This window comes from Pristiophorus japonicus, chromosome 1 (assembly GCF_044704955.1).
Source record: "Pristiophorus japonicus isolate sPriJap1 chromosome 1, sPriJap1.hap1, whole genome shotgun sequence".
Classification (NCBI taxonomy): domain Eukaryota; kingdom Metazoa; phylum Chordata; class Chondrichthyes; family Pristiophoridae; genus Pristiophorus; species Pristiophorus japonicus.
In genome coordinates, this window is record NC_091977.1 from 98768065 (window position 1) to 98780743 (window position 12679).

General features: G+C 45.3%; 1 long non-coding RNA gene across 2 annotated transcripts in view; it reads right to left on the bottom strand.

Moving 5' to 3' along the window:
• The window catches only part of LOC139228838 (uncharacterized), a 117993-nt gene that overhangs the window by 64071 nt on the left and 41243 nt on the right, over positions 1 to 12679 (bottom strand). The window contains exon 3 of one of the 2 annotated variants that reach the window (XR_011587631.1): positions 3524 to 4074. The exons of the other annotated variant lie outside the window; for it this stretch is intronic. This is a non-coding gene — a long non-coding RNA (uncharacterized lncRNA). Of the gene's footprint in view, positions 1 to 3523; positions 4075 to 12679 lie in introns of those variants that run through there. 2 annotated transcript variants of the gene reach the window in all.

Consider the following 12679-nt stretch of genomic DNA (forward strand, 5'->3'; position numbering starts at 1 on the left):
CTTGAGCTTCTCTCACTTTGTAGTTGCTTGCTCGCATTGTGGGTTGATGAGGTGTGAACGGCCGTTCATGTAACCCTTGATGGCTTCTGGTGCCATTGCCTGCTGTTGAGGGCCTGCTCTCCTGCCTTTGTCTGTGTGGGGGTTAGTGGCTTGTTTCACACTGTGAACCCCTTGTTCCGATGTTTCGTTAGTTGTCGTACCCGCAGTGTAGATCAACCTCATTTCTTCCTCTCCTGCCAAGAATGTCTGTGCAACCAGTGCTGCCGCCTCTAGGGTCAAGTTTTTGGTCTCTATGAGCTTTCGGAAAATGCCTGCGTGGCCTATTCCTCAATAAAAAAGTCTCTCAGTACTTCTCTCCTTAGTTCATCGAAGAATTCATATAAACTAGCCAGCCTCTGAAGTTTCGCCACAAAGTCAGGTATACTCTGGCCCACACAGCGTCTGTAGTTGTAGAACTTGTGTCTGGCCATGTGTACGCTGCTCGCTGGCTTCAGGTGGTCTCTTACCAGTGTGCTCAACTCTTTAAACGACTTGCTTGCTGGTTTCTCGGTTGCCAGCAGGTCCTTCATTAAGGCGTATGCTTTCGAGCCACAGCTAGTCAAGAGATGGGCTCTTCTCTTGTCTGCCTCATCATCGCCTAACCAGTTTTTGGTTACAAAGCTTTGTTGGAGCCTTTTCATTGAAGTCCTCCCAATTATCTCCAGCATTGTATTTTTCATCTGAGCCGTTGGTCGCCATTCTGTGGATTCTGTGATCCCGTAACTCGTCGCCACTGTAAAGTCCTGACCCTGCAGTAGAGAATCACACGAGGCACATGCTGAAGTCAAGGTCACTCAGGACCTGCACCTTTATTTCACAGCTCTCGAATGCCACACTTGCCTGCGACCTGTCTTTATACACCTGTGTGGAACAGGTATGCAGTGTCTCCTGCAAGTGCACTCCTGGTGGTAAGGTATGCTTGTGGTTACAGGTCATAATTAGTTACAGTCATGTATAGCATGGTAAGATACAGTTGTGTACAGTAATGTGAGATACATGACAGTATTATTGAATCCCGGCATTAATTCCATGCAGAAAGTAACGCTGGGCGATATTATAGCCGTTGATTTCGCCCACTCTGATGATTCCGCCCCAAAAAAGTGGGAGGGCGGTATTATTTTTTCTCGCCGTTAAGCACATAGGGAAAGTAACACTCGGCGATAAGTTTCCAAAAAATGCCCGCCAGCTTCCATTTTGTGGCTAAATGGGCGATATATGGGCGTTATACGTCATTTCAGCAGTAAAATGAATGTTAAGTGGGCGTTAAGCATGCAAAAAATGTGGAAAGTCTAGCTCCAGGTCCTCTAGTTTTAGTTTCCCCTATGAGTGGAAATATCCTCTCTGCATCCACTTTGTCAAGCCCCCTCATTATCTTATAAGTTTCAATAAGATCACCTCTCATTCTTCTGAACTCCAATGTGTATAGGTCCAACCTACTCAACCTATCCTTATAAGTCAATCCCCTCATTTCCGGAATCAACCGAGTGAACCTTCTCTAAACAGCCTCCAATGCAAGTATATCCTTCCTTAAGTACGGAGACCAAAACTGTACGCAGTACTCCAGGTGTGGCCTCACCAATACCCTGCACAGTTGTAGCAGGACTTCTCAGCTTTTATACTCTATTCCCTTTGCAATAAAGGCCAACATTCCATTTGCCTTCATAGAAACATAGAAACATAGAAAATAGGTGCAGGAGTAGGCCATTCGGCCCTTCGAGCCTGCAACACCATTCGATGAATTCATGGCTGAATATGCAACTTCAGTACCCCATTCCTGCTTTCTCGCCATACCCCTTGATCCCCCTAGTAGTAAGGACTACATCTAACTCCTTTTTGAATATATTTAGTGAATTGGCCTCAACAACTTTCTGTGGTAGAGAATTCCACAGGTTCACCACTCTCTGGGTGAAGACGTTTCTCCTCATCTCGGTCCTAAATGGCTTACCCCTTATCCTTAGACTGTGACCTCTGGTTCTGGACTTCCCCAACATTGGGAACATTCTTCTTGCATCTAACCTGTCTAAACCTGTCAGAATTTTAAACGTTTCTATAAGATCCCCTCTCATTCTTCTGAACTCCAGTGAATACAAGCCCAGTTGATCCAGTCTTTCTTGATAGGTCAGTCCCGCCATCCCAGGAATCAGTCTGGTGAATCTTCGCTGCACTCCCTCAATAGCAAGAATATCCTTCCTCAAGTTAGGAGACCAAAACTGTACACAATACTCCAGGTGTGGTCTTACCAAGGCCCTGTACAACTGTAGTAACACCTCCCTACCCCTGTACTCATATCCCCTTGCTATGAAGGCCAACATGCCATTTGCTTTCTTAACCACCTGCTGTACCTGCATGCCAGCCTTCAATGACTGATGTACCATGACACCCAGGTCTCGTTGCACCTCCCCGTTTCCTAATCTGTCACCATTCAGATAATAGTCTGTCTCTCTGTTTTTGCCACCAAAGTGGATAACCTCACATTTATCCACATTATACTTCATCTGCCATGCATTTGCCCACTCGCCTAACCTATCCAAGTCACTCTGCAGCCTCTTAGCATCCTCCTCGCAGCTCACACTGCCACCCAACTTAGTGTCATCCACAAATTTGGAGATACTACATTTGATCCCCTCGTCTAAATCATTAATCTACAATGTAAACAGCTGGGGTCCCAGCACAGAACCTTGCGATACCCCACTAGTCACTGCCTGCCATTCTGAAAAGTACCCATTTACTCCTACTCTTTGCTTCCTGTCTGCCAACCAGTTCTCAATCCATGTCAGCACACTACCCCCAATCCCATGTGCTTTAACTTTGCATATTAATCTCTTGTGTGGGACCTTGTCGAAAGCCTTCTGAAAGTCCAAATACACCACATCAACTGGTTCTCCCTTGTCCACTCGACTGGAAACATCCTCAAAAATGATTAATTGCTGTACCTTCAAACTAACGTTTTGTGTTTCATGCACAAGGATCCCCAGGTCCCTCTGTACTGCAGCACTTTGCAATATTTTTCCATTTAAATTATAATTTGCTTTTCTATTATTTCTATTATTTCTGCCAAAGGGGACAGCTTCACATTTTCCCATATTATACTCCATCTGCCAAATGTTTTCCCACTCACTTAGCCTGTCTATATCCCTTTGCAGATTTTTTGTGTCCTCCTCACAATTTGCTTTCCCACCCATCTTTGTATCATCAGCAAACTTGGCTACATTAACTCGGTCATTAATATAGATTGTAAATAGTTGAGGACCCCTCTAGTCACTGTTTGCCAACCGGAAGATGACCCATTTATCATGCCTCTCTGTTTTATGTTAGTTAGCCAATCTTCCATCCATGCTAATATATTACCCCAACCCCGTGAACTTTTATCTTGTGCAGTAACCTCTTATGTGGCATTTTATCGAATGTGTTGTGTATGGAGAAAGTCAGACTGAACAATGTGAGCTCAAAGTAAAGTGTGACTGTAGTCTTTTATTGCAGGTCTCCAGAGTGCCTCTCCAACCTGTGAAGTCTCCTTAAATACCTGTGCTCCCAAGGGATTATGTGATCCCTTGGTACTCCTGGGGATGAGCTCTCTGGTGGCTGTACAGAGTAAATACAAGTATACATATAATAACAACACTCCCCCCCAAAGTCAATATTGTAACTATTTACAATGTGAGTCGATCTGGGGCCCTTCTTGCCCTGGTTGATCGTCTCGGTGTGAAAGCTGGTGTTGTTGAATCATTTGTTGGGCCCTCGCTGGGTTGCTGTGCAGCTGGCCTTGCTGGGCTGCCTGGTGTGTTGGGCCCTGCTGGGCTGCTGTGGATGATGGGTTCTGCTTTGTGGTCAACCATGGTGCCGGTTGCCACTGGTGTGTATGTTGGGGGATCAAAAAAGGTAGGGTCCAAGGTGGGTTGCTCAGGATAGTCCATGAATCTGAGTTTGATTTGGTCCAAGTGTTTCCGGTGAATGAGACTATTTGAAAATTTGACCCGAAACACCCTGCTCCCCTCTTTGGCCACGACAGTTCCGGGAAGCCTCTTGGGACCTTGTCTATAATTTAATACAAATACAGGATCATTGATTTCAATCTCGCGTGACACATTTGCGCTATCATGGTATGCACTTTATTAAAGCTGCCTGCTCTCTACCTGTTCATGTTGATCAGGGTGAACTAACGCAAGCCTTGTCTTGAGTGCTCTTTTCATGAGCAGTTCAGCAGGTGGGATCCCAGTGAGTGAGTGGGGTCTTGTGCGGTAGCTAAGCAGGACTCGGGATAAGCGAGTCTGCAGTGAGCCTTCAGTTACCCTCTTCAAGCCTTGCTTGATGGTTTGCACTGCTCTTTCTGCCTGACCATTGGACGCTGGTTTAAGCGGGGCAAATGTGACATGTTTGATCCCATTACGGGTCATGAATTCTTTGAACTCAGCACTGGTAAGACATGGCCCGTTGTCGCTCACCAGGACATTGGGTAGGCCGTGTGTGGCAAACATGGCCCGCAGGCTTTCAGTAGTGGCAGCGGACGTGCTAGCCGACATTATCTCACATTCAATCCACTTGGAATACGTGCCTACAACCACAAGGAACATTTGACCCAAGAACGGGCCTGCATAGTCGACGTGTACCCTAGACCACAGTTTGGAGGGCCAAGACCATAAACTTAGCGGCGCCTTCCTGAGTACATTGCTTAACTGCGAGCATGTATTACATCTGTGAACACAGGACTCTAAGTCCGCATCGATACCGGGCCACCACACGTGGGATCTGGCTATCGCTTTCATCATTACGATGCCTGGGTGGGTACTGTGGAGGTCATTGATGAAGGTGTCTCTACCCTTCTTGGGGACCACTACTCGATTGCCCCACTGAAGGCAGTCTGCATGTATAGACATTTCATCTTTGCGCCATTGGAAGGGCTTTATCTCTTCCTGCATTTCCACTGGGACACTGGACCAGCTCCCGTGAAGCATACAGCTTTTGACTAGAGATAATAAGGGGCCCTGGCTTGTCCAGGTTTTGATCTGCCAGGCAGTGATGGGTGATTGTTCACTCTCAAATGCTTCCATAACCATAGCTAGATCTGCGGGCTGCACCATTTCCACCCCTGTGGTGGGCAATGGCAGCTTACTGAGAGCATCGGCACAGTTTTCTGTGCCTGGCCTGTGGCGGATGGTGTAGTTGTATACGGACAATGTGAGCACCCATCTCTGGATACGGGCCGATGCGTTGGTATTTATCCCTTTACTCTCGGAGAACAGGGATATCAGTGGCTTATGGTCAGTTTCTAATTCGAATTTTAGCCCAAACAGGTGTTGATGCATTTTCTTTACCCCATTGACACACGCTAATGCTTCTTTCACAATCATGCTGTAGGCTCTCTCAGCCTTAGACAGACTCCTGGATGCATAAGCAACCGGTTGCAGTTTCCCAAAATCATTAGCTTGTTGCAATACACACCCGACGCCATATGACAACGCATCACATGCTAGTACCAAACGTTTACATGGATCATACAACACAAGCAATTTGTTTGAGCATAACAATTTTCTCGCTTTTACAAATGGCTTTTGCCCCAAACCCATTTGTCCCTTTTTTGTAGTAAGACACGCAGTGGTTCTAACAGTGTGCTGAGACCCAGTAAGAAGTTGCGAACGTAGTTCAGGAGTCCCAGAAACGACCACAGCTCCGTCATGTTCTGTGGCCTCGGTGCGTTCTCGATTGCCTCTGTCTTCGCGTTGGTGAGCCTGATGCCGTCCGCCGCAATCCTCCTTCCCAGCAACTCCATTTCAGGCGCCAGGAAAATGCACTTTGAGCATTTTAACCTGAGCCCCACGCGATTGAGTCAACTAAGAACCTCCTCCAGGTTCTGCAGATGCTCGACTGTGTTCCGACCTGTGACCAAGATGTCGTCCTGGAAGACCACAGTGTGCAGAACCGACTTCAGTAAGCTTTCGATGTTTCTCTGGAATATCGCTGCCACCGATCGGATTGCAAACGGGCATCTGTTATAAACAAAAAGGCCTTTGTGCGTGTTGATGCAGGTGAGGGCTTTTGATGATTCCTCCAGTTCCTGCGTCATGTAGACTGAAATCAGATCTAGCTTCGTGAACGTCTTTCCTCCCGCCAGCGTTGCAAAGAGGTCTTCGTTCTTTGGTAGTGGGTATTGGTCCTGCAGCGAGAAACGATTGTTAGTTACTTTGTAATCGCCACAGATTCTGACGGTGCGTCTCCCTTAAGGACTGGGATGATAGGACTGGCCCACTCGTTGAACTCGATCGGGGAAATGATGTCCTCTCTTTGCAGCCGGTCTAGCTCGATCTCTATCCTTTCTCTCATCATGTATGGTACTACTCTCGCCTTGTGATGGATGGGTCGTGCTCCAGGAATTAGGTGGATCTGCACTTTTGCTTCTTGGAATTTCCCGATGCCTGGTTCGAACAGCGAAGGAAATTTGTTTAAGACCTGGGCACACTAAATATCGTCAGCGGGCGATAGCACGCGGACATTGTCCCAGTTCCAGCGTATCTTTCCCAGCCAGCTCCTGCCGAGCAACGTGGGACCATCGCCTGGTACCATCCAGAGTGGTAGCTTATGCACCGCAAGAGACCTTTACGGTAGCACTGCTGATTACAGGAATCAGTTCTTTCATGTACGTTCTTAGTTGCGTGTGAACTTGAGTTAAGATTGGCCTTGAGGCCTTGTTGCACCACAACCTTTTGAAAGTCATTTTGCCCATGATGGACTGGCTCGCGCCCGTGTCCAGCTCCATTGACACCGGGAGTCCATTTAGTTCAACATTCAGCATTATCGGGTGACAATTCGTGGTGAAAGTGTGTACCCCATGTACCTCTGCCTCCTCGATCTGAGGCTCTGGTTCATCGTGATCCTCCATGGATCTGCCCTCCTTTGCAACATGATGGTCTGCAGGTTTAACAGGATTTGCAGCTCGCCTGCATACTCGATGGAGATGTCCCATTGTTCCACAGCCCTTGCAAACATACTCTTTGAATCAGCATGAATGGAAACGATGATCACCCCCGCAGCACAAACAAGGTGTTAATGGCCTTGCATTCATCACCCTTGATGGTGGACTCTGAGACATCTGCGGATGTGTAGCTGCAGGTATGTGTGACCTGCCCTGTGCGTTATGATTCGAAAACAACATCACTTTATTCACAGTACTTGTAGCAGCACTTGTGTGCTGAGAGATTTGCTTCGTATTATCACTGGTGGCAATGAACGCCTGGGCTATCGCTATGGTCTAACTCAAGGTTGGGGTCTCTACAATCAAAAGTTTGCGAAGTATGGTTTCATGGCCAATGCCAAGTATGCAAAAGTCTCTGAACATGTGCTCCAAATGTCCTTCAAATTCGCAATGTCCTGCAAGGCGTCTTAGCTCGGCGACATAATTCGCCACTTCCTGGCCTTCAGACCTTTTGTAGGTGTAGAACCGGTACCTCGCCATCAGAACGCTTTCCTTTTGGTTCAAATGCTCTCGGACCAGTGTGCACAAATCGTCGTACAATTTCTCCGTGGGTTTCGCTGGAGTGAGCAGATTCTTCATGATGCCATACGTTGGTGCCCCACAGACGGTGAGGAGGATCGCCCTTCATTTGGCAGCGCTCTCGTCTCCATCTAGCTCATTGGCCACAAAGTATTGGTCGAGTCGCTCCACAAAAGTTTCCCAATCATCTCCCTCCAAAAATTTCTCCAGGATGCCCACTGTTCTCTGCATCTTTGGGTTCGCTATCTGTATCTCATTGCCAATTGTTGTGTATGGAGAAAGAGTCAGACTGAACACTGTGAGCTCAAAGCAAAGTGTGACCGTAGTCTTTTATTCCAGGTCTCCAGTATGCCTCTCCAACCTGTGAAGTCTCCTTTAACGCCTTTTGAATGTTCCTATGATAGCTGATTCCACCACCCTTTCCGATAGTGTGTTCCAGATCATAGCAACCCACTGTGTGAAGCAATTTCTTTTCATTTCCCATCTAGTTCTTATGACAATTATTTTAAGTCTGTGATATTTGCTTACCGACCCACTTGCCAGACGAAACAGTTTCTCCCTACTTGCTCCAGCAAAACCCCTCATAGTTTTGAACACTTCTATTAAGTCTCCTCTTAACCTTTTCTGCTCTAAGGAGAACAATCTTCAACCTCTCCACATATCTGAAATCCCTCATCCCTGGTATCATCCTGGTAAACATCCTCTGTACCCTCTCCAAGGCCTTGATATCCTTTTTAAAGTGCGGTGCCCAGAATTGTACACAATACTCCAGCTGAAGTCTAATCCGTGATTTGTAAAGGTTGAGCATGACTTCCTTGTTTTTGTATTCAATGCCGCAAGTTACAAAACCAAGTATCCCATTTCTTCACCGTCTTATCAACTTGCCCTGCCACCTTCAAAGATTTGTGAACCTGCCCCCCCAGGTCCCTTTGCTCTTGCACCACCCTCAAAAAAGCACTATTTAGATTGTACTGTCTCTCCATGTTGTTCCTCCCAAAGTGCATCACGTCACACTTATCTGTATTAAATTGCATTTGCCATGTGTCTACCCATTTCACCAGTCTGTCTATGTCCTCCTGAAGTCTGCTACTATCATGCTCACTATTTACGTCCTGCTATATTGGGCATACTTTTTCATTCACAATATTTTAAACACAGAATTTTAATGATATGTAAGCACACATATGCACAACACCCATGCATAACCATCCTTTCCATTGCCTCATGAATACCTGCCTTTACAGCTCAGTGTGTGGTTTCCTTACAAATAGGCCTTACTATGGCACCTAGATTGAAATGTAGGTTGGCAATCTTTGTACAACATTTGTACATTAATTTGAACTATTACAGTATATTTAGTTCATGTTGTGATGCCAACAGAATTTTTACATGACATGTAGCTTCCAATCCCCATCTGCCATTTTAGCCTTGTTCTGTTGGTAATTACTTTTCTTGTCTGGGTGGTTGGGACACAATGTACATCCTATTGATAATACCTTGCCAGGCAGACTGCCACCTGCCAATTGTAGTTAGCCCCACAGAATAAAAACGATCATCCAACCCCTCCGACAGCAAAGTGACAAATTCTGATATAATCCTTTGTAGCTGTTGCTCAAGTTAGTTAAATAGTTATTGGCCCGAATTTTACGATCAAAAACGGCGCTCGCTTACAGCTGCCCACAGACTTTTCGTGGGTTTCTAATTGGCAACTTACGGTATTTAGAGATCCTTTTCAGCACGGCACCCTCTACAGGGAATCTGTGGCCTGTGTGAATAGGGCAAGAGACAGCGTGTATCTTTAACCAATCAGATTGAAAAATCTTCACTGAGGCACGCAGAGGGGAATTTTAAAAAACAGGTGGGTTTGGAGCATGGGGGTAGTTAAATTGTTAAAAATCGGAATCCCGACCTGAACCCGCCTCTAACCCGCCCATTTCTGGTTTTAACAGAGGCGGGACGGGGTTGGGATGAGGGCGGGCAGCCAACCTGCTCCCAGGAGGTGGGGCATCAATTTAAGTATTGCAATGAGCTGGAAGCCTCGTCTTTAACCTCCATTTTGTTTTTAATGGCAGCTGGACAGGGTTTACACACTTTGTAAAACCCAACAGTTAAAGCAAGGCAAGGACTGCTGCATCCAGGAGGTAAGTGCACCTACCTCCTGGATCCAGGGTCCCTAACTAACCCACCCCTCATGATCGGAGACGCCCTCACGAGGCCTCCGATTGCCTTCCCGGCCCCCTCCCCCCCATCGATCAGCTTGGGGCTGGCCACAATCTTCTTCCCTCCCCCCAGGTCCCTCGATGGCCGTGATCTTCTTTCCTCCCTACCCCAGGTCTACCGGAGGTAGGTACCGGCCCCCACCTGATCCCTGCCTCCCTCCTGTGTGGCCTAGAACAGCAGGCCTAACTGCCTGCAGCCAGCCAGCCTCTCCATCTGGCTGGCTACGGGTGGGAAACAGAAACGTTAAAGTCGGCAGGGCCTGTGGGAAACCCATTCTCCTGGGTTTCCCACCCGCATCGGAGCCCCACCGCCTAACCTGCCTTCCCCATAAAAGTCCAGCCCGCAAAGTCTAAATCAGGAAAAAAAAGAAAGAAAGAAAGATTTGCATTTATATTGCGCCATTCATGACCACCGGACGTCTCAAAGTGCTTTACAGCCATTGAAGTACTTTTGGAATGTAGTCACTGTTGTGATGTGGGAACTACAGCAGCCAACTTGTGCACAGCAAACTCCCACAAACAGCAATGTGACAATGACCAGATAATCTGTTTTTGTTATGTTGATTGAGGAATAAATATTGGCTAGGACACCAGGGATAACTTCCCTGCTCTTCTTTGATACAGTGACATTGGATCTTTTGCGTCCACATGTGAGGGCAGACGAGGCCTCGGTTTTAACGTCTCATCCAAAAGATGGTACTTCCGACAGTGCAGAACTCCTTTAGCTCTGCACTGGAGTGTCTGCCTACATTTTCTTTTATGTGTTCAAGTTCCTGGAGTGGGACTTGAATTAGAATATAAAATCATCTACAGAAACCGAAATAAAGGCCGGAATTTTCCTGTTGCCGTGCGTACAGGAATGGAGGTGGGTTGGGAGTGAAAGTTGTAACAAAGCGGAGTAGGTCAGAATCCTGTCGATATACCACCTCCTCACGCCTTTTACTCAGGTGTTTTTGTCAGCGCGGCCACGAGGAAGGGTTGAGAACCAAAGGATACAGATTTAAGGTGATTGGCAGAAGATCCAAAGGTGATATGAGGAAAAACTCAAGGACAGGAAAGTGGGACTAGCAGAAGTGCCCTTTGTGAGAGCCGGCACGGGCTTGATGGGCCGAATGGCCTCCTTCTGTACTGTAACCATTCTATGATTCTATGATTCTATCATTCTTTTAAAATCTCTAACAGTAATTAAATTTTGAAGGAATGAGACTCCACATTTATAAAATTAAATTTTCTGGGCCTAAGGGCTTATTTGGCAGTAATTAAGATTTATCATGCCATTAATGCACCATCCCTAACCATTTCTGGCGTGTTTAGTGGGTAACTGACGGGTAAGTTCCATAACTTGCCGCGTCTATCGCTGAGGTAGCGCAGCCTGTGGAGGAGCAGGACAAATCTGACAGCAACTTCCGCATTTCCGCATTTAACTGTGCATGTGCAAATGTCAGAAATTGCTGTCCGATTTATTCCATAATAAGGGTGAGTGCTGATAGCCTCACCATTATTCCTATCGCAAAATCCGGGCCAATAACTCATTTCAGAAATGTGAGACCAGCCTGATCACATATGACATGGTATTGGACAGACTTCCAGCATGAACTTTAACTCTAATGTAGGTACATTTTACTTCAAGTGCAAACATAAATAATTTCACATGAAAGAATTTCAGCATTAATCAAGTCAAAGATAAGGTTAGCACTGGAAAAAAAAGAAATGCAGGAAATATACTGGTGTTTTGTATATTCTCATTCTAGTTTGAAAATGGAGAGAGAAGTGATCTTTCATTTAGAGCCTCAATAAAGGTTCAATTCATATCAGGGCCTCAGTTCAAAGTTCAGTTGGAGTCTAGGGCATCTAACAGAAATACTGCCATCACAATTTTTTGATCAACAGAACCTATCACAGACAGGAAAGCAATATCATCAGCTAAATATTTGAACCTTTTGTGTGAACTTGGTTGACCTTTGAGTTTCAATATGTTGCCTATGACCTTCAGTTAATTTGTCCCATCATTACTAACCCGACCTTGTACTGCTAAGTTAAATCTCTCAAATCTGGTCAAACACCGGCACCTTTTCATCAAAATTTTATCAAAATAAATGAAAAGCCTTTCTATTTAAACAAAAATGATTTTGATACAAACAGCTATAAAAAATATTGCCATTCTTTGACCTGCAAGTTTAAAGATATATTTATTTTAACAACATTATAAGCAATTCAAGACAAGAGTTGTACTCAGCATTATAAATTGCAACAGACAGAGCTTCCATAAGTTCCTAGGAAGAATTTTAAAATGCTATTCAGGTTGACAGGCATTACAAGCTCTCTTTAAAACTGTATGAATGGAGACTAATGAGAATACATTGCATAAAATGAAATCTCAGGAATTCTAAAAGTGACTGATTATACATGTTAGGAATCTTATGTGAAAAGTTTATTTATGATATGGAAAAAACGGTGGGTGGTGGGCCCTTTGTAGATTTTTGTTAAAGTAGTATGAAGGAAGTCTGAAACAATTCACTGGGAAAATATACACAAATGTCAGCTTTTGAAATGAATACCAGGCACACAAGGGTGAAATAGTAGGAGTTCCCTGTATAATTCACTGCATTGCTTCCATTTTTTCTTTGTTTTTAATGAGATTCTGGCAACAGCACAGCATGGTTACAATTAGGAATTCCAAAAACAAAAATGTCTCAAATCTCACATTGGGCAGTGTCTGTATTATATCTTGTACGATGAATTTTAAATGGTGCTCCATTATGAAAGAATCTCTTTTGGTTTTGCCTTAGAGCTTGAATTTGAAGCAAACACATTCCTTTCTGGAGAACAGCTGCTAGCTCAAAGAGGAGTGAATCACTTCTGCTTTCGTTTAGGATCTTTGCTTTTTGAAATTATAATCTTGGGCAAGTTTGCCAGTGTTATAAAAAATAGAACT